The sequence below is a fragment of the Sus scrofa genome, chromosome 2 (assembly GCF_054392235.1).
Source record: "Sus scrofa isolate SSC_HxYL_T2T_F1_AM1 chromosome 2, Sscrofa_HxYL_maternal_Yorkshire_Landrace_v2.0, whole genome shotgun sequence".
Classification (NCBI taxonomy): Eukaryota; Metazoa; Chordata; class Mammalia; order Artiodactyla; family Suidae; genus Sus; species Sus scrofa.
The window spans coordinates 21,868,399-21,887,538 of NC_139384.1; the positions used below are offsets into that span (position 1 = coordinate 21,868,399).

A 19,140-nucleotide genomic window follows, 5' to 3' on the forward strand; every position below is an offset into this window, starting at 1 on the left:
ACAGTTGTCTACCCCACCTGAAATCAGTAGGCACAAATTCATGGGAGAGGGGTGGTTCCCAGTAGGTCTGAATTGGCTGAACGTTTTAGCCTTTCACTATTCAAACACCTTGCAATTAGCTGTTGGTCTACTAGACTTGGATGGCTATATCTAATAGGGCAACAGTTAAAAAAAAAAAAAGCCTTGCATCTCTTTAATTCCTAGTCCAATAGATATAGGCTGTGGAACAGAGGAAGACTAGACTAACCTATCTGCTGATCAGCCAGTTTTTTTGTACTTACTGGCCACACTATGAGTCAAATAATGAACTGGATCTGAATCTTTTCATGAGAAGAGATCTTCAGCTCACATGTGAAACCCTGGCATCTTCCATCAGTTCCAGCTTACTCCTAAAAGTAAAAATAAAAGGGGGGGAGGGAGAGAAAGTACACTTTCTAGGTATGGTGGGCTTTCCCAGAACTACACTGTTTGTAGTGACTGTGAGAAAGAGCATTCTGACTTCCACACAGTCTGATCTGTTAGATTCTGGGGGGGTCTGTTTTGTCTTGCAGCGGGCGAGATGAGCACGGTGAGGCTGGACTAACATCTGTGGCAGGGCTGGGATCCCGAAAGGGCAATTCAGGTCAAAAGGAACCAACAGACAGCATATCTTACAGCCTCACGGGGTGGATCTGTCTCCCAAGCACTGGTTTCTGAGGTCATCACCAGTCATCCTAGACGGCGCTGGCAAATGTCACTTACCTCACCATCCAGGAACCTGTGGCTCAGAACCCATGAAGAAAAGCCTTCAATCTCAAATGAAAATGTCTGGAGTGAAGCCATCGCAATGAGGTAGAATGAAATGCAAATTTAATTGGATCCCGATGATTCCATCCTGTATTCAGAGGCAATCCAATTCTGAGGATCTTTCTCTTTCTCTCCTCCTTACTGCCTCCCCCCCTTCTCAATCAGTCTAAACTGTCCTAAATAGGCTCTTTTTCTGTATATGACTGGGATTAAGGGATTTCTGGTCTCTCCATCACTCTCAGATACCTTGGGTACCGTCATTGAGTGTGTCTGCTCTGGCAGAGAGTCTTGCAACTTCATTTTGGAAGAGGTAAAATTTGCTGTGGTTTTCCTGACCTGGGGGCTAAGTGCTGGGCTGAGCCGGGCACGCGGCAGTGGGAGGAGAGAGAGAAACTAATGTTAGCTGTCTGGATGTCAATCAGAGGGGAACTTGCAAAGAGAGCAAAGCCACCACCCCTAAGAGGGGCACCTCAGAGAAAGAACTGGGCGGGCAGTGAATGGAGGAAGGATGGTGATCAGGAAGGGGTGATGATGGCGAGGGTTAACACAGGAAGATGAATGTGAGCAGCAACATTGCAGAAAGCACGAGGCAAAGGATGAGGTGTGTCCTGGGTGTTTGAGGACTGCTTTGAAAACTCATCTGGTCTCCTCTCCGTCTCTGGCGCTCCTACAACAGCAAGAATGAAAGGGAAAGGGTGTCAGCGTTCTACATGCCATCACTCAGTTCCCTGTGAGCACTCAGTTCCAGGCTCTCCCCTCCTTTCCATCAGTGGTATCACTTTGGTTTCTTTGGTCACGGCATGGACACGAGGGTTACAGTTGGATAAAGGGATGCTCAGCGTTACCAGCAGGTGGCCAAATATGAGTTCCCTCCAAACTGGCAGGTCTGGACCAACGATTCATCAAGAAGCCCCATTTCTGGCATCCAGTTTGTGATATTAACAGGTCAAACCAGAGAGAGCTACTTCCACTGGTTGCTGAGGGCCAGAAGGTTACATCGTGGACAAATATATTTAACTCAACTACTCTGTTTAAGACAGGGCAGTCCAATTGCTCAGGAGGTGCTGCAGAAAGCCTGTTCGTGTATCTGCTGTGTTATTATTGGCAGGTACCATCCTGGCTCCGGTATGACATCACTCTGCCTCTAGGGAAAGGCAGATAGGAGGAGGTCTTGAGATGGGGTGGGGGACGTAGGTAATATCTAATGTGACTGCTGTCCCACTGTGTTGATTTAAAGACACAGGAGGGAAACTGGAAACTATCACCCAACCCAAAGAGAGGAGTGGGAATCCTATGACTTACCCTTATCTCAAATCCCCAAAAGAATGAACATGGAAAAACGCTTTAAGGTTCTCCTGAATGAAGTGAAAAGAATTACATCTTTACCATGGCACAGGAGAGCTGAAATAATATAGGGGGTTTTCCCAGGGACCTAGATACCTTTAAAATGTGGGCTGGTGTGAGACCACCTTTAAAGAGATAAATGGCTTCTCTAATTCCCAAATCCCGAATGGCTCTATATCAAGGGAGCCCAATCATGAACCACCCTGAAACAGGGAAAGGAGTAACTCAGGACAGCATCTGTGTGTAAATCAAGGACATGGTTTATCTTTAGCTTCTGCAGCTAAAAAGCCCAATCCAGACCTCAGTTTCAACCAAGACCAACCAGAAACTCAGAACTTAAGCTGAGAGTGAAGATTCTGGTCTTGACTCTGCCATTTGCTCCTAACTGAAATCGGGAACACAGCACTCAGTACCTTAAATTCCCATCTTTTAAAATGTGCATACTGCTACCTGCCCTCCCTCCCTCCCAGGATTTTATTTTTAAAAACATAGGTGTGAACATGTTCCCCAAATTAAAAAGGCCTCACCTCTGTAATGGAAATTCTTCTTAGTCACTGTGATAGTTACTCTGCTTTTTTCAGTCTGGGCTTCAGAGACCACAGATTGGACAAGCATTGCCATGGAAGTAATTGCCTTCTGGACTGAAATTTTAAAAAAAAAAAAAAAAAAACAGGACCAAAATGCTCTAGGATCCAGGAAGTTTATGGAGCCAGGCACAAAGTGTTTATATTAGATGATAAGAACAAGTTATCTCGATGATAAGAACACTTCCAATTTTATGTAGTCCCTTGGTCCTTGCTTCTCTTGTGTTCTCTCTTTCAGGGGAGTTCTAAGAATCGTAAGCCCATGGAGGTGGGGGGGTGGGGGAGGAATGGATCCTGCTAGTCTCTGGTGATGCCAGGAACTTATTTAATCTCTCCAGGTGTTCACTGACTCCTGCAGTTGTGGTATTCAATCAGATCATGCAAGTAAGACTCTTAGGACTGTGCTGGCACCCAGAAAATGGTTTTTTGTTTTGTTTTGTTTTGTTTTTGCTTTTTAGGGCCGTGCTAGTGGCATATGGAGATTCCCAGGCTAGGGGTTCCAATTGGAGCTACAGCTGCTGGCCTACGCTACAGCCACAGCAACATCAGATTTATGCCACGTCTGCAATCTACACCACAGCTCCCAGCAACACCAGATCCTTAACCCATTGAATGAGGCCAGGGATGGAACTCAAAACCCCGAGGTTCCTAGACAGATCCATTTCTGCTGCGCCACGACAGGAACTCCATGCACCCAGTAAATGTTAAATTAAATTATGAAGGAGGCAGAAGAAACCATTCTCTGGAGTTTCATCTTCCTTGGTGCCTCAGAATACTTTATTTTCTCCTTGGTTCAAGACACCAAGATGCTCAGATGCCTCCAATTGCTACCCACAGGGCAGGGCAGAATGACTGCTATGGAATTTCTATCAAAGAGCCAGTAGAGGGAGCTCTCAAGTAAAACTATGCTTCTCTGGTCTACATTGCACTTCGTTTCTCTGTAAAACAAATCTCTACCCAGAGGCTCCAGACTTTTTCTCTACCAGAAATCTTTTACTAAGAGAAAACTGGAGCCCTCCTCAAAAGAACTGGACCCAGGCCTGCTTTCAGAGAACCCAAGGATTCTTGAACTTTAGAGACAGCTTGAGTCCCACGCCAAGGTTCACTCCTGGACTAGAGTTGCAACTTGGAACAGAAAGTTTCTCTTGGGGCTGAGACTTTTGAAGGCAATGCTTCTCTGACCCTTAAAATTTTGTATATGTTCTAACTTTCTCATCCTCCTGTCCCTACAAAAACCTAGACTCATAGTCCCTAAAAAAGATCTTATTACAAATTTGTCATAAGGCAGTCAGGCTGTGTAGCAGCAGAGTGAAGGAAGCAGTCCTTCCCTGCTCAAAAGAGCCTTTTACTTCATTTTGCTTTTTAGGGCCACACATGCAGCATATGGAAGTTCCCAGGCTAGGGGTACAACCAGAGCTACAGCTGCCGGCCTACGCCACAGCCACAGCAACACCAGATCCAAGGCACATCTGTGACCTACACCACAGCTCATGGCAACACCGGATCCTTAACCCACTGAGAGGGGTCAGGGATTGAACCTGCATCCTCATGGATACTAGTTGAATTTGTTACCGCTGAGCCACAATGGGAACTCCCCAATGAGTCTTTAAATGCATGTATCTGAGAAACTAAATGATGAACATGAAATCCTTCTCAGGTAAAAGACCTAAAGTAGCTGCCAAGAGGTTGCAAGAAGGACTCCACTGAAGCTCTGAGTCACGCTTTTCTACGGTTCCTTCTCTGCTCAGATTCCTTGGGTCAACCAGGAAACCCCCTATCAGGGCACAAACCCATTTCCCCCCACACTTATTCTCTGGCTTATAGTTAATCAATGCAATAGTAGGAGCCCCAAGAGATGGCGGGAGATCTTTCCAGTCTTTCTTACAATTAACATTTGCTCACAGTCTGGTTTTGATTAGAAGTGGCCTCCTTTCTTTTAGGGTACCCATGGGGCTCTGTGTCTCACCTACTTACAGGATGATGCATAGCTCAAGAGGAACCCAGAATAAGATGCAGATTTGCCATGCAGGAAGCTAAGAACATATGAATGCTCCTCTCCCTCTTTCTGCTGGAATGACATCGAGGGTAACAACAGCTGGTATTTATTGAGTATGGCTAACCTCAGGTACTGTGCTAAGAGGTATGTATCCATTTTCCAAGTCAATCCTTACAGCAACCCAGTGAAACAGTTCCTTTACAATTTCCATTTTAAAATGGGGAAACTGGGGCTTGGAGAGGCTGAACAACCTGCCTTGAGCCCAAGAGCTATTAAGTGTATTAGCCATACTCTGCAATACAAAGCAACCCCTCTTTGAGCCTTAGCTGGATGCTCTAGAACAGACAACAGTGGAGTTCCCTTCAGCATTGGGGGACATGTCCAAGGGCAAGGGGTATCTGGACAGTGGGATACGCTTTGTTGAGTCCCAGTCAGGCCCAGTGGAAGCATCTGATGTTCCCTCTCATTCCACCATCTCATTTCCATAGGGTAAGTGTGACCCGTCTCGGGAAGAAGAAATTACCACCAGGATGAAGCTCTTTACTTCCTTTTCAATCTCTAAGATAATCCCTCTGACACCTGGCCAAGCCCCAAAGAACGAAAGGGAGGGACTCATTACATCTTGGGAAATTTCACCGGACTTTTAGAGTTTGGGGATGAGCTGGAAGACTGACAGCTGGGGACCTCGTTCAGGAATAGAATTCTTTAGGCCCTATGTCAGGAAAAAAAAGACTCGTTGGGAACTGCCATTAATCTGGGGGTGGTATCGGGGACAGGTAATGGATTTTATCAGCAACTCTCAAGCCCTGACTCCATCTACCCTGACTTGTAACTTTGCTGGGCTCTGTTCACCCAATTCTGGTTAAGGATCCCTGCTGGCGCCTTCGATACAGCGGCATGGACCAGGCAGGGAAAGCAGAGGCTGGTGTAGCAACATCTTAGGAGGCACGTCTTCTTGACCATAGAGGACAAAGGCCCTGCCTTGCATCACCCCATGAACTTGACTGGTCCTGCTGTCCTCCACTCCTTGAGGCAACAAAGGGAAGCTGTCCAATAAGAAGGTAGGTTTCTTTTCTTTTCTTTTTTGTCCTTTTAGGGCCACACCTGGGGCTATGGAAGTTCCCAGGCTAGGGGTCAAATCAGAGCTCTAGCTGCTGGCCTACACCACAGCCACAAGAAGGTACGCTTCTGAAGACAAGAAGGAAAAAAAAAGATACTGCCTTAAGAGCCTGAGAACCACTGGCTACAGGAAGAGGGCCCATGCCTGTCCCAGGTCCCTCCTGCCCTGACTTCTTATCCTCTCATCTCTAGGGTTGATACCAAATGTTTTGACTCAGGGAATAAACTGCTGCTCTGGGCCACTAGTATTAGCAAATATATAGGTTCCAATTGATTTAAAATGATACATTCAGCTACAAATCCAAACAAAGCTTTGGTCTGGATTGTAACGCAGGGAATTACTAATCTATATCTAGGGCTATATCTAGGGCTCGTGCACATGAAGGGTTCACTCTGATTAGGGGTCTGTGGGCTAGTTTACTTAAACAAATATGCATCGAGCCCTCAGCAAGGACCAGCCTTCAACATGCTGCAACTTCTTCATCTGCATCCTGCAGAGAGCCCTCCAGAGTCAGACTGATTGCAGAGTATTTACGTTTTTCCTGAAATCCCCTTCACATGCATGACTGTCTCCTAAAAGGGACTCCAAAGGGCGGGGTATTAGGGACAGAGACGCCTTAAGAATGGGGAAAACATTAATAAAATATTAAGCATTCACTGATCACTTGTTATACACCAGGCAGTGTCCAAAGCACTTCACGTCCTCATTTACTCCTCCAGGTAATCCTAGGAGGTGGGCGCTATCATTATTCCCATCTTATAGATGAAGAGACAGGGAAGAGACTGGTCTCAGAGCTATTTAAGTACGCAGGATTTTCATCCAGGCTGTCTAGTTCATGCTCTGAGTCCTGTGCGAGATTCTCTCCTCCGAATGGCAGGATCTCCAAGGTGCTGGCATGACGCTGGGCATGTATAGGTCCCAAATGAAAAGGGATCCATATTCGGGCTGGTGGTGTGTTTGCTGTAGAAGTCAGACAGTGCAAGGATTGATTGGCTCAAAGAAACCTGCCATCAAAGGTTTGAGCAACCTCTAACCTCTCCACCCCAGGGCCACAGAAGCTAAGACTGTGATTCACAGTGACACCAGTACCTTTAAGACATACACACCCTCCAGGCACCCTAGGAGCTCCTTAAGGACAAGAATTATTCAACTTGCTCTGAGCAACAGCCATGATATTACATAAATTATAGGGCAGGTGGACTCTGACCCCCTTGTTTTAGAGATGAGGTCAAGAGAGGCCAAGTGAATCGCCTTAAGTCCACTAGGTTAGGGCAGCGAAGCTTAGACTAGAACCTGGTTGACTCCTGGTTCTGTCAAGCTATCTGATCACAGGGTGTCTGAAGACTGGGGGACAAATAAGAGAATATAGTCATTGCTGATAAGGGAGGCTACCAATAATCAGGACCCCACTTCTAAGAAAAGAAAGGAAGGTGTGTTTCTAACCTACGTAGGGAACTAAAGCCTGGAGGGAGAGTCAGCTTGCACCAGCTCACAGGCCAAGTTAGGGAATAAGCTAATTGATTTCGCTTCCCAAATGTCCACCACACACGATATAGGTGGTGGGTGGTTAGCTTTTAAAAGTCTGAAGAGCTTATACATCCACAGGTTAATGCAGAGCAGAAGAAACCCTCTTGCCATGGAGGAAGGGGCTAGAGAAACGTTTTCGGGGAGGAAGAGCGGCTATTTTGTTCTTCCCATTTCTCTTACATCACCTCTCCAAACAATTTTTGTTTTCCAATCTGTGTGAATTCCGTAGAGAAAAATGAGTCGAAGCAAATCGCCCTTGTGGTGAATTGGGATCCTAACGGCTGCCCCAGGGTGAGAGATTGGGACCCTCACGAAGCCACTCTCTTCTCAGACTCGGTGGTTCTTAATATCCAATTATAGGACTTCCCTGGGTAAGTCCTGTAATTCTGGGACCCAAGAACTCTATCATAATCAGCCGGTGGAATGTCAATAAGATGAACTTCCATAAAAGCCTGGTCTCCTCACCACATAGTACCAAGTCTCTGCACTAAAATCTGGATCTTGATGGAACTTTTTCCTTTCCACCCTGTACATCCACACCAATGAACATGCTCATATAAACTCATGGATGGATGAAAGAATTCCTGGTATAATGGGACCCAAGACACGTGAGTTTGGAACAGGGAAAGGAAGCCGGTGGTGGCTTATTGGTCAGGCAATGGCTTTATATAAGTTCATAAGGACTCAGGGTAGGACTAGGTCTTACCAAAAGAAAATGTGGGCTGCTAAAGGCCACGTTCATGTTTTAGACCACGAGCGCCGTGGTGGCAGACAGGATCCAGGTCTTGGTCATCTCTGAATGCACAGCGCCTAGTACACGGCCTGCTAGCTAGTGGACCCTCCATGATTTCAGTGAGGCTGTGGGGATCAAGTAAATGATTGCTTTCGTCTCTTCTCCACTAGAGAATAGGTCCTTGAAAATCAAGACCTGGAGGAGGAGGAGACAGTCATACTTGCCCCCAGGAATCACTGAGGGACTCTCACAATGTCCAAGGAGAACCTGGAACGTGTGCCCCAGTGGAGAGGAGGAGGCTCAAGTCTTGCCCTTTGGGCTCCAGTGGGTCAAACACAGATGACCTTCTTTCACCCATGGTCTTGAGGTGCAGACCTGTGCTCAGTACTGACTAGGCCACTTTCTCCTCTCTTGGGGGCCTCCACTTTCAGGACAGGGAGCTGCTGGAAGAAAAAGGTTTGTGGGGTCTGAGCTGAAGGGGAAGGGTCCTGGAAAGTTTCCCAGGCCTGTTCCTTATTGGGCAGGGTCAATGAAAATAGTTCCTTTGACTTTCAGGAGGGTAAGGAGGGGGAAGGTAGATTTTACCCAGCATCTCCCAAGAGGAGCACCCGTGTGTGTGAAAAGATCTACGAACAACTCTGCTAGCTTCAGAAAAGGAAGAATCTACCCAGGAAAGAAAGGTGTAAGTGGAAATGCCGGCCCATAACATGCCATGAAAAGAGGTTTCCAAGCCACTTTTCTGATGCTTCCTTGGGCCCATCGGTGGCCAGAGGTATAATAATAAAGATAACAATAAAAATAATAGTAATATATCAGATACTTGGGATGATGCTGTGCCAAGCCCTTTGCAAATTACTCAATAAATCATAGTAACTCTTTGAAGTAGGTACTATTACTACACTCATTTCTCTTGGTGTCAAGAAACCATGACTTAGAGAATTTAAATAACCTGTCAAAAACCACCGAACCAACCAAATACAGGAGCCAAGATTTGAACCCATGTCTGTTCAGCTGCAAAGCCTGAACTATTCACCATTATACTCATGATCTTGTGAGAGTCTAGCCTATCAGAGACCTGTATCTCCCTCTACAGTCAAGTGAAACTGGAGAGAGGAAGGCAGGGTTTTTGTTTTTGTTTTTAAAATCTAACATCTTCCTCTATGCACACACATATGTGCAGACACATGTATTGTGTATGCAGAACAGAGTGCTTTTGGATAAGCCATCTCATTTCTCATTTCATTCTCCATGGGGGAGGCATTATAATGGGAATACTCCCACTTTTTAGGTGAGGTAAGCAGGTCACAATGAAGCTAAATGTGCTCAAGATCACACATTCACTTGGTTTCTTGAATCTATGTAGCTGGATGCCAAACCCATGAGTCTTTCACTGTAACAGATTGCCACAATAATGAGACATATGCAGAATCAGCTTGCATTTATTAAGCATCCAGTGTGGATTAGGCACTGTGCTAGGCTCATTCCCAAAGAGTAAATAATTCTTCATGGCTTGGTTCTTCTAGTCCACCAACTTGAGCTATCACTGCAGTAGTCCCCAAATCTAGTAAAGTTTATATAAAAAAGTAAATAAGAGTAATTCCTTTTCCTCTTTTCTCTAGGTAGTCTCAGTAGCTAAGTACAAGCTCAGTATTTCACAAAAGGGTGGTGTTGTCATCTGAAGGACCAGAAAGAAAGAAAAACCAGATTAAGGTTGAAAAACTCAAATCTCAAAGTCCCTGAACCAATGATGGAAGGTCAATAGTGTCTTTGCTCTCTATGTTGGATGCATTTTTAATGCCATTCTATTTCCATTCTAGTCCACTTTAAATATCTGAGGTGCCCTCTAGCTTTGCTCCTTTGAGCATAAGGAGCAGGGAGGCAGTTGATGATGGAAGGAAAAATGTTCCTTTCTTCTGAGGTCTATCAGGAATATGACTGTCTTCTTCTTGACCTTTTGAGACTCAAACCCTAATTCTTCCATATTAACATCAACTGAATTTTTTACCAAAGGCATTGTTGAGAACCTGTCATCCTAGACGGAGAGATCCCTGGGCAGAATTCAGAGTACTGGTGAGATAAATAATAATTAAGTACTAAACAATTAGAAAAATTACTCATGAAACAAGCTAAGTATTTTTTTTTTTTTTGCATTTGACTGTAGATAGTAAAACCTATGTACATATCAGGCAGAAGATCTGCTTGATGGAGCCAAGCCTAAAAGTGGTGGGTGGGCATTAGACAGATGCTTCATTTCCAAGGTCTGGGCTCCTACCCAAGGCTTCTGCAGACCCAGAAGAGATCAGGAGATGAATTCTCTCTTCAAAGTTGTGACACCATCACCAGGAAGTGGTGGACTTTTCACAAAGTGAGACTTGGTTAATGGAGAAGAAAACCCCAATGGGTGAAAAATGGAGGCTGCTGAAGCTTTTCTGCTGCAGATGGGTTATTTGCTTGATGAGAAAAAGTGAGCAACAGTGTTCTCAGTTTGGGATCTGGGTTACTTCTCACCTCCTCCTGCCTAGGTTGGCTTCATGGGTGTGCAACTTGTGTCGTCTCACATGTCCCTGTGCTCAGAAGGGCTGCATGCTTGGTTCAATCCTCTGCTGTCATTGAAATGGACAGCATTTGTCATTGAAATTCTTAATAATTTTATCTTTAAACTTGTGTTTTGTAAGTAAAGTCTATGGGACAATGGAGGATGCTTGCGTAGAGGAGATATGCCAGTGCCATACATGTGTTCACCATTCCTTTCTGCTCCACAGGGTTGGCAGGACCCCCAGAGCACAGAATTCCAGTGGGAGCCCAGTGAGACACAAAGCAAGTCAATGGTGAGTCTATGAGAAGGCGGGGAGGGGGCAGAGGTAGCACCAAGAGGTCATGCTATTGGAACCAGAACTTGCTCACATGGAGAAAGAAAGCAATGGGGTTCTATGATTCACTAATGTCCAAGGAACCTACCCTTTCATTTCTTACTTGCCTTGCCTCCCTGTATCTGGCCACCACCTATGCTCAAAAAGATGATGCAGAGCAGAAGGGAAGGATAGAGCAGCCCATAGTTCCTTTTCCTTCCAGTCCTTCCTTACTCATCAACAAGCTCAAGTCAGAGATGCTGGTAGAATGTTCACATCTAAGAAGTCAGATAAAAGCAGCTGAGCTCACTTTGTTCAACGTGTCCAGTGTGTTCTGGTAAGAACTAAATACACATGCATACGCAACCTATAAAATACAAACTGCAATTGTGATGATATGCAGATAAATTAAATGCTCGTATATTTGCATTTAAAACTAGCATTGCGCATTATAAAGATGGATGGTAAAATTCATGCTAAGAATTAAAAGTTTTTATTTATATTTAGCATGACATTAAACAGCAAATAAGACACATCATGAGAAGAGGAGAGAGAGACTCAAGGGAAAAGAGCGTTATATTTTAGTGCTCTTACAGCACTTTTTTCCTGCTTTTCGAACAAGGGCCCCTACATTTGTATTTTATACTGGGTCCCACGAATTATGTAGCTGGCCCTGCCCCTACCCTTATTTTTTCTTTTGAGAAACAGAGGCTCATCCAGGGCGATGAAGGGAAAACTTGGACTTGAGTCTTCTAAGCAGGTGGACATCTGCTGGCCGTAACGGTCTCCAACGTTGAGTGAAGGGAGAACTGACACTCCTGAATGAATATGAGGAAACCCAAGGCAAATTCAGGTTCACCACATACACTCAGGGATGTCAGATCCACCCCGAAACCGAAGGTGGCATTTCTCCATGGGTATCTTCACACTTGACAGAGATGAAGGTAGTCCGCTCTGTTGTGTGCTCTTCTTGAGCTCATGTGTGGAGACAACGCTGCACACACATATACACACACACGTGCACCTGTGGTCCTGGCACATACTCGTGCATGTACACTGCACATAAAGGTCTGTGTGTGACACGTGCCTGGGCACCTGGTGACACCTGAGAGAGGTGGTCTTTACATGGATCCTGGGGAAGCAGGGGTGCTGGATGACCTACATGAAACAGCTTTAAGGCTAGGGTGAAAGGGGTCCTTCTGGAACCTGGTCCTCGGGAGACCACAACTAAGGTGGAGAGCCATCCCGATGGGCTTGGGGGACTCTGGGGGACCCATGGCTATATTTCCAGGACTAGTTTTTCTAATAAGCATGCCCCTCTCCCTTTATAGCATCAGGAGACAAACCCTCGTTGACTTAGGGAAAGAACTGAAACGATTTTAACTTCCTTCTGAAAGGAGGGACACAAGTGACCCTACTGCCTCTTAGGCTAAAGCCTATGCCCTCCACTGGACGGAAAACGAGGGGACCGTCTCATGAACAAGGCCCACAGGTGATGGGAACAGTGGGTGTCGGGCCTGCTGGCCTGCTTTCACCCCACAACAGCGGGTCCATACAGATGGAGTCACCATCCTCTCTGCCTTCCTTAGCTGGACAGTGCTTCACAGTAACAGCAGGCTCAGTGCTGGTCTGCGCCCCCTTCTACCCCCCCTCACCCCCACCCCTGGTATAGACCTCTGGGGGAGTCTAGCTCTGGAGCCAGGTGGTTAACAAGGGCACCACTGATTCTAACGTCCAAGCACCCCCCCGCCAAAGTCTCCCACCCCCTCTGCTGAAAGCAATTCCCTTCTCCTGTTACTTTGGTAACCCAGCCAGCTCCACCGAAGGAAAAAAGCCACTACCTCACTGCCTCAGAATCACATCCCCATCTGGGTGGTCCTTCTCACCAGCAGCCCACCAAAGAACCACTGCCTTTTATCTTTGCCATATTTCCACGTGCATTTTAACCAGGCATTCAAACGGCACCCCCACATCTCTATCTAAAGACAATGGATGGGGGATTCCCCCCTCTAAAGAGACTTGCCTTCCACCTCCCAGAAGTGGCCACTCATCCGAGTGGAGGTGATTCAGCTTTTCTAGAAGATCATTTGCAGGGGAAAATACAGTACTCCTGCTGAGAGTGCTGCCTGCTTCCCTAGATTATAAAAAAAAAAAAAACCCGAAAAACAAAAAACCAAAAAAAGCCTGCTCTCAGTCACGGAATTCCCATTGATGCGGTTTAGCCAACACCAGGCCTTGAACTGTTCCCATTAAACATATGGCTCAGAAGGAAAGATGGGGGGGGGGGAGAAGGGATAGGGTTCAGCCTTTTCAACCCTCTAGAGGATTTGAACTCTGGCCCCCAAGGTCAAATGGCTGATGTTCAGAGTCCCCTCTCTCTGTCCCTCCACCACCTCTCTTCCCCAAGCTCCTTCCCAACAAAGAATGACTCTCTTTGCTACACACAATAAAGCCCTGGTGGATTTACCCAGATTAGAGAAGCCCTTGAAGTCTCTGTCAAAACTAATCTTCTCGGGAGAAACACTTGTTGGTACCCACCTTGCTGTGGGCGGCAGCAGCGAAGCCAGGGCTCAGCTGGAACAACTGGCCTCTGACCTTCCCCCCCCCCACGTGGCGTCGGGCACCACCCCGTCCCCGACCTCGCAGAACGCCCCCACCCCCTCATCACGACCCACAGCCTGCAAGCCCGCGCCCGCATTGGTTCACCTTGTCCGGGCCCATCCCAGCACCCGCCTCCCAAAACAAGGAGGCCAACTCCGCAGCTACCCAGACTGTGCGAGGCCCTGGCTGGGCGCCAGCCTTTCCCTCCTCCGCTGCCGCCCCCGAGATCTACCCGTCCACCCTGCGGAGTTCAGCCTCGCTTGTCTTCAAGCTGCAAAGTTTGCCAGGCGCCTTTTCCGGCGGTTTTCCTCCACACAACCGGCCCTAGAAATCATGCATAAAGATTTCCCTCTACAGGTGGTTGTGAGCTGTAGCAGTTTTTGCTCTTGCAAGAGAAACATTTTTTTAAATTTGATTTTACCCGCTAATAAGGGTTTAAAAAATTATTGTGCTTGCACCCACTGAATACTTGGCCTTTCTCCAAATAATAGGAAGAGAGATTAAATCCTTTATGCAAGAACTGTTACCACTACCATCACCACCATCATGCCCTGACTCTTTTCATCTCTCCACACTCCCCCACTTTGCTCTGACTTCATGAAGCCTTTTCCGAACTAAATTTTCATATGCAAAATAACTACAAGAATGAAGCCACTTGGTGAATGAGAATCAATCAAAATATGACAAAGTGGACAAACTGCCCACTCCAGAAGCCCCCTCCCCCCCCAAAACACACCAAACCATCAGGGTGGAGAGGAGAGCAGACCGCCTCCCCTCCCCAGTTTGACACCACAGGACTGTCTTCCAACTGGCATGCCTCCTGCAAAAACCACACCACACCACACACACGCACGCACACACACACACACCCAACCCGAAGAAAGCCTGCTCCAGAAGTCTAGGCGATTTGTACAAATATAATTGTTCAATGAAAAAGACAGGAATCATGGCCAGTCATGCAGCTCTACTCCTCCAAACATCCACCAACTGACATCATAAACTTTGCAAAAGACAAACACAAGACAGTGCATGGTATTACCTACCTTGGCGAGCTCCTTCACTTTTTTCCCCTCCGCACGCTTTACAGAGATTTCTAGGGAAATTTGGAAGGACTGGTGAGGGGGTGGGAGAGGTGAGGGAATGAGGGTAATATAAATAAGGAAGCGTTTTAAATGCACCACGCAAAAAAGCTCGGGATTTCACGTTCTGTGTCTGCACTCTTCCCGGAGCAAAGCAAAACAGTTCGCGTTCAGTGCCAGACTTGGAGGGAGAAGGAGAGGAGAGAGGGAGGGGGAGGAGAGGAGAGAGGGAGGGGGAGAGTAAGAAAAGAGGGTGGGGGAGACTGGAGGAGAGACGGAGAAGAAGAGAAAGAGAGGAAATGAGAGAGAGAGAGAGGGAGAAAAGAGGGGAGGTAAGCGGAGGGGGGGAGAGAAAGAGAAGAAAGGAGGGGGCGAGCCAGAGGAAAGGAGGAGGGAGAGGAGGCAGCCCCCCTCCCACGCTCCCACCCCCACACATTCAGGCACCTCCTGAGTAACTGATCAGAGCAAAGAACTCATCACCCACGTTCGAAAACCCCGTTTGGGGACTAAATCCCGATGCACACATTCTCAGGGTCTATTTATAGACAGACCCTAATGATATGCATTGCATTCTGAGCGTAAATGTGTGCGCGGATTACATACGGTTCCTTTGACAGGTATGATTTAAATTTTTTTTTTTTTTTTTTTTTTTTTTTTTTTTGCACTGCAGTGCGTCTGATGATATCTGTTTGGATTTTCTTTTTCCTTTTTTTCTTTTTTGGCATCAGGAAAACATGCATCAATTTTGAAGGTGCTGGAGGGGGATGGGGGGGTCTCAGTGCCTACCAGACCCTGGCTTCCCCCACCCCTCCCCGCAAAGCTGGGATATTTGCAGAGTTGGGGCTGTTTGAAAAGGCTCCAGCTCTGGCTTGGTGTAGCACGCCCAGTTCCAGCAGTGTGTGCTATTGACCTGCATTGACGTCAGTGCGTCATTAGGTCTCTCTTAGAAACACTGACTTTCAAAAATAGTATCAAATTAATTCAGTTGGAGCCTGGTGAAGAAAGGCTACTAGCTGGAATCAGCCATAAAACTCCAGAATTTTCAGCCCTAGATCTCTTCTTCTTTTTCTAGGAGCCAAATAGAAATCAGATTGTATGGAAAATGCCATTGATGGGATTTTTTTCTTCCTTAAGAAAAGGGACCAAATTAGATTGCAAAAACCCAGAACTGCTTCTTTCTTTCTTTTTTTTTTTTCTTTCTCTCTCTCTCTCTCTCTCTTTTTTTTTTTTTTTTTTCTGATCTAAAAATAACCCCTTGCTTGAGCTGACTGCAGTATCTTTTGTGTTGCAGCTCTCTGCTTTTAGCGGTGTGGTCCTGCTGAAGGGTGGAACACAGTGCAGATATCGATCTATTGATATTTGCAAAGCCAGGAATTAATTTTAATAAAACAGGTGCGTCTCATTGTGGTGGTGGGTAATAAAGAAGAGGGGGCGCTCTGGGGAGAGCTATGCCATTCACACTTTACTGTTTCCTTTTTTCCCAATTCATCTTTTTAAGATATGATTCCCACCCCACGTGTCTCACGTGGCCTCTGACCAGCACATGCAACCCCCATTCATACAAACACAAAGCACCAGGGCCTTCACACTCAGCAGACAGTACATTCATAAGCAAAGGCTCTGGGATCCTCCTTCCTCTCACGGTTGCTTGGCAGAAAAGACACAGCAGCCCACCCAAACAGGTTTAAATTAAACTGGGGGGAGGAATTTCCATAGTCAATCTGATGGTTAGATTATATTATTGCAATTTGCGTGTATTAAACACCTGCTTTTTATGGGGGAGCAACTGCCCCTGTCACGTAGCTCGTAATACAGTTCTAATAGGTCTATTTTACAACCACATATTTTTCTGTATACTTGCGAATTATATATGTGAATGTACAGTGCCTCTCCCCTAGAAGCAAAGTGAGTGAGTGATGACGCTGTCAAAACTTTGGGGAAGGGGATATTCCGATTTTTCTATTTTCAGGGGGACAATTTACAGTAGTTTTGTAGAGTCTTCATTGCCCACATTTCTTGCGTCTCAACTCTCTCTCCCTGACCCAGTCTCCTCCAGTGTGCTGTACTTGTGCCTCTGGGTGATAAAAGAATTCGGTTTCTCTGACCCATTCAGTCTTTGGCCTCTGCTGAGACTGTTAATGAGGGGACTAATTAGGGCGATTGTGTACAGGGCCCTCTTGGGACGTATTTGGAAGACAAGGGATGTGGGGGGCCTTGGGTGGCGTAGAAGGGGTGTCTGTGATGTATTTAAATAATGTAACTTAAAATTAAGAGGGCCTTCAATTTTTTTTTTGATGTACCCACAAAGTCAGGTGTTCAGTTCATCATCACCCAATTGTTTGTGCTTTATCATTATTTCCTAAATGAATGAGCCCTATCTTTAATTCCCTGAGATCTAGCTGAGAGAGAGAGACAAGGGTAAGATCTTGCATTCTCCACACTTTCAGACAAGTACAGAAAATGCTTAATTCTACCATGCCAGGCTAGTAAGTTAGGGGAGTAGAGGGCAGAGGAAACCTTACCCCATCTGCCCCTTGCTGAGCACCAAGGAGAAGCATTGAGGACTAATCTGGAGGCTGTGGGGCTAGAGTTTATCTAAGGACAGTTTCTGGTGTTTGGAGCAAACGTCAACTGATGACAGATTGACCACGTGTGGTTTTCCTTGTCTTTTCCCTTATTTCCCCTCCGGGGGTTCAGGGAGGACAAGGCAAACACAGCAGCAGCAGCAGCAGCAGCAGCAAAAAGGGAGATGCTATGAGAAATCCCAGTGTTCCTCTCTCCCCCCCCAACCCAGTATTTACAGACTTTGGTAAAGACACTGATCAGTGCATGCTTCCGTCCAGATAGACACCTGCAAGCCACCACCCCACTTGCAAGGCTCCCATATACTCCTCATCACAAATGCATTCATTCACAGAAACTTACAGTCATTCATGCACCTGCACACAACGACATTCATTCATGTTTTAGCCACAACTGCAGCCACACATTTGCCTGCAAAGGCTGAGCAAATGTGCACAGCAGGAAATGCCTTTAGGTAGAAGGCTATATTCTATCCCACCCCTCTTAGACACACACACACACACACACACACACACACACACTTTTGGCCCCGCTTTCTTCCCTGGGAGGCACACATTTCTGCCATTCAGATGGTTGAATCCCCAGCCTGTATAAAAACCTACTGACCTCGCCCATGATTAGATCATGGATGAGATGCCCAGGGGCTGGCAGAGCTGCAAATGCCTAGGTGGATGAGGGGGGCCAATTCTTTTTCTGGCTTGGTTTTCCTCTCTTGGCAGCCTGGTGAACAAAGAGAGCGCCAAGGGAGGGGCTTGCAATGTGGCCCAAGACTACACAGTGCTCCACTTGGCCCGTTCAGATCTTGTCCTTTGGGGAGAGGTGAGAGTCGTGGAGAGCTGTCAAGTACTGCGGGAGCCAAGACTGGGCATTCCAAGGCCCTGGACTTCGTGCTGGTCTGCACACCGAGGATGGGGACCTGGGGAGTCTCCATTTGCCCCTCCAGGTCCACTTGGCACTTTCTCTGTTCTTTTCTGTGCCCCTAGATGTCGACCACCATCAACTGCATTAAGAGGCTGAGATCTCTGGTTCAGCCAATGGGGGACCCTGCCAGGGAAATTTGAGGACAGAAAGACAGCGGCATCTTCCTTCCCGCCAGGCTACGGGTGGTCTGTGGCTGTGTTCCTCTTCAGCAGGGCACAAGTCCCTGAAGCCACCTTCCTCACTGGCTCCTACTGGCTACCGAAAAAAATCTCCCATCAGAATGCTGGGTTTGTGTTATGGACATAAAACAAGGGGAGCTTTTTCAGTTACGTACATTAAAGAACAGATGCTGCTGGAGATAGCTTGCAGTTAAGGGGAGCTCTGAAAGTGGACCATCAGCTTAGCTGTTCACCAGCTTTGTGATCAAGGGCAAGTTACTTAATTCTTCTAAGCCTCAGTTTCCTCCCCTGTAAAATGGGAATACTAATGATAACAACACTCTACTCTTAGAATTAAGAGGAATGATGAAAGAACAATATAAGGTAATGTATGTGAAAGTGCGTGACACCGCGTCTGCCACAAAGTTAACCCATGACAAATGTTAGCTATTTAACTATTAAGATTATATGCTTTCTACAGATGACCATTATGGGGGCATCTAGAACGTTCAGAGTTTTTGGCCCATAGCCAACAAACAGTAAGACATTTATTCTATATCCGGACCTGAAGATAACATACACAAAACCTGAAAGATAATAATTCTTAGCCTTACTATTTGCAGTGTACTCTGATATTTCTTCATTTGTTTTATTTCATCACACACACACACACACACACACACACAATGTGGGTCCTAGCTCATCAATGGAGAAACAGTGATCTATCTGGTAGATCTTCTGGGGCTCAATGTGATGAGGACATCCTTGGAGGTGATAGAATAGGTAAACAGATGTAGTCACATTAATGGGGACAAAAATCAGTTGGAGATTTTCTCTCCAGAACCTGAAATTCCCTCAG

At 46.4% G+C, this 19,140-nt stretch overlaps 2 long non-coding RNA genes and 1 other non-coding gene across 5 annotated transcripts in view; 1 reads left to right on the forward strand and 2 right to left on the reverse strand.

Moving 5' to 3' along the window:
- Positions 1 to 14,785, reverse strand: part of LOC100521654 (uncharacterized) — a 131,715-nt gene extending 116,930 nt beyond the window's left edge. For both annotated transcript variants that reach the window (XR_014837035.1, XR_002341493.2), the window contains exon 1: positions 14,584 to 14,785. This is a non-coding gene — a long non-coding RNA (uncharacterized LOC100521654). The remainder of the gene's footprint in view (positions 1 to 14,583) is intronic.
- On the forward strand, positions 5,642 to 18,031 carry LOC110259275 (uncharacterized). 2 transcript variants are annotated; one of them, XR_014837039.1, is made up of 4 exons: positions 5,642 to 5,771; positions 10,853 to 10,918; positions 15,911 to 16,011; positions 17,922 to 18,031. It is a non-coding gene; the product is annotated as an uncharacterized LOC110259275 (long non-coding RNA). The 2 variants fall into 2 exon arrangements; XR_014837038.1 differs by lacking the exon at positions 5,642 to 5,771 and having other exon boundaries at positions 10,784 to 10,918.
- Positions 11,749 to 11,820, reverse strand: MIR670 (microRNA mir-670). Its single transcript, NR_162169.1, has one exon. It is a non-coding gene; the product is annotated as a microRNA mir-670 (primary transcript).
- Positions 18,032 to 19,140: the final 1,109 nt, after the last annotated feature.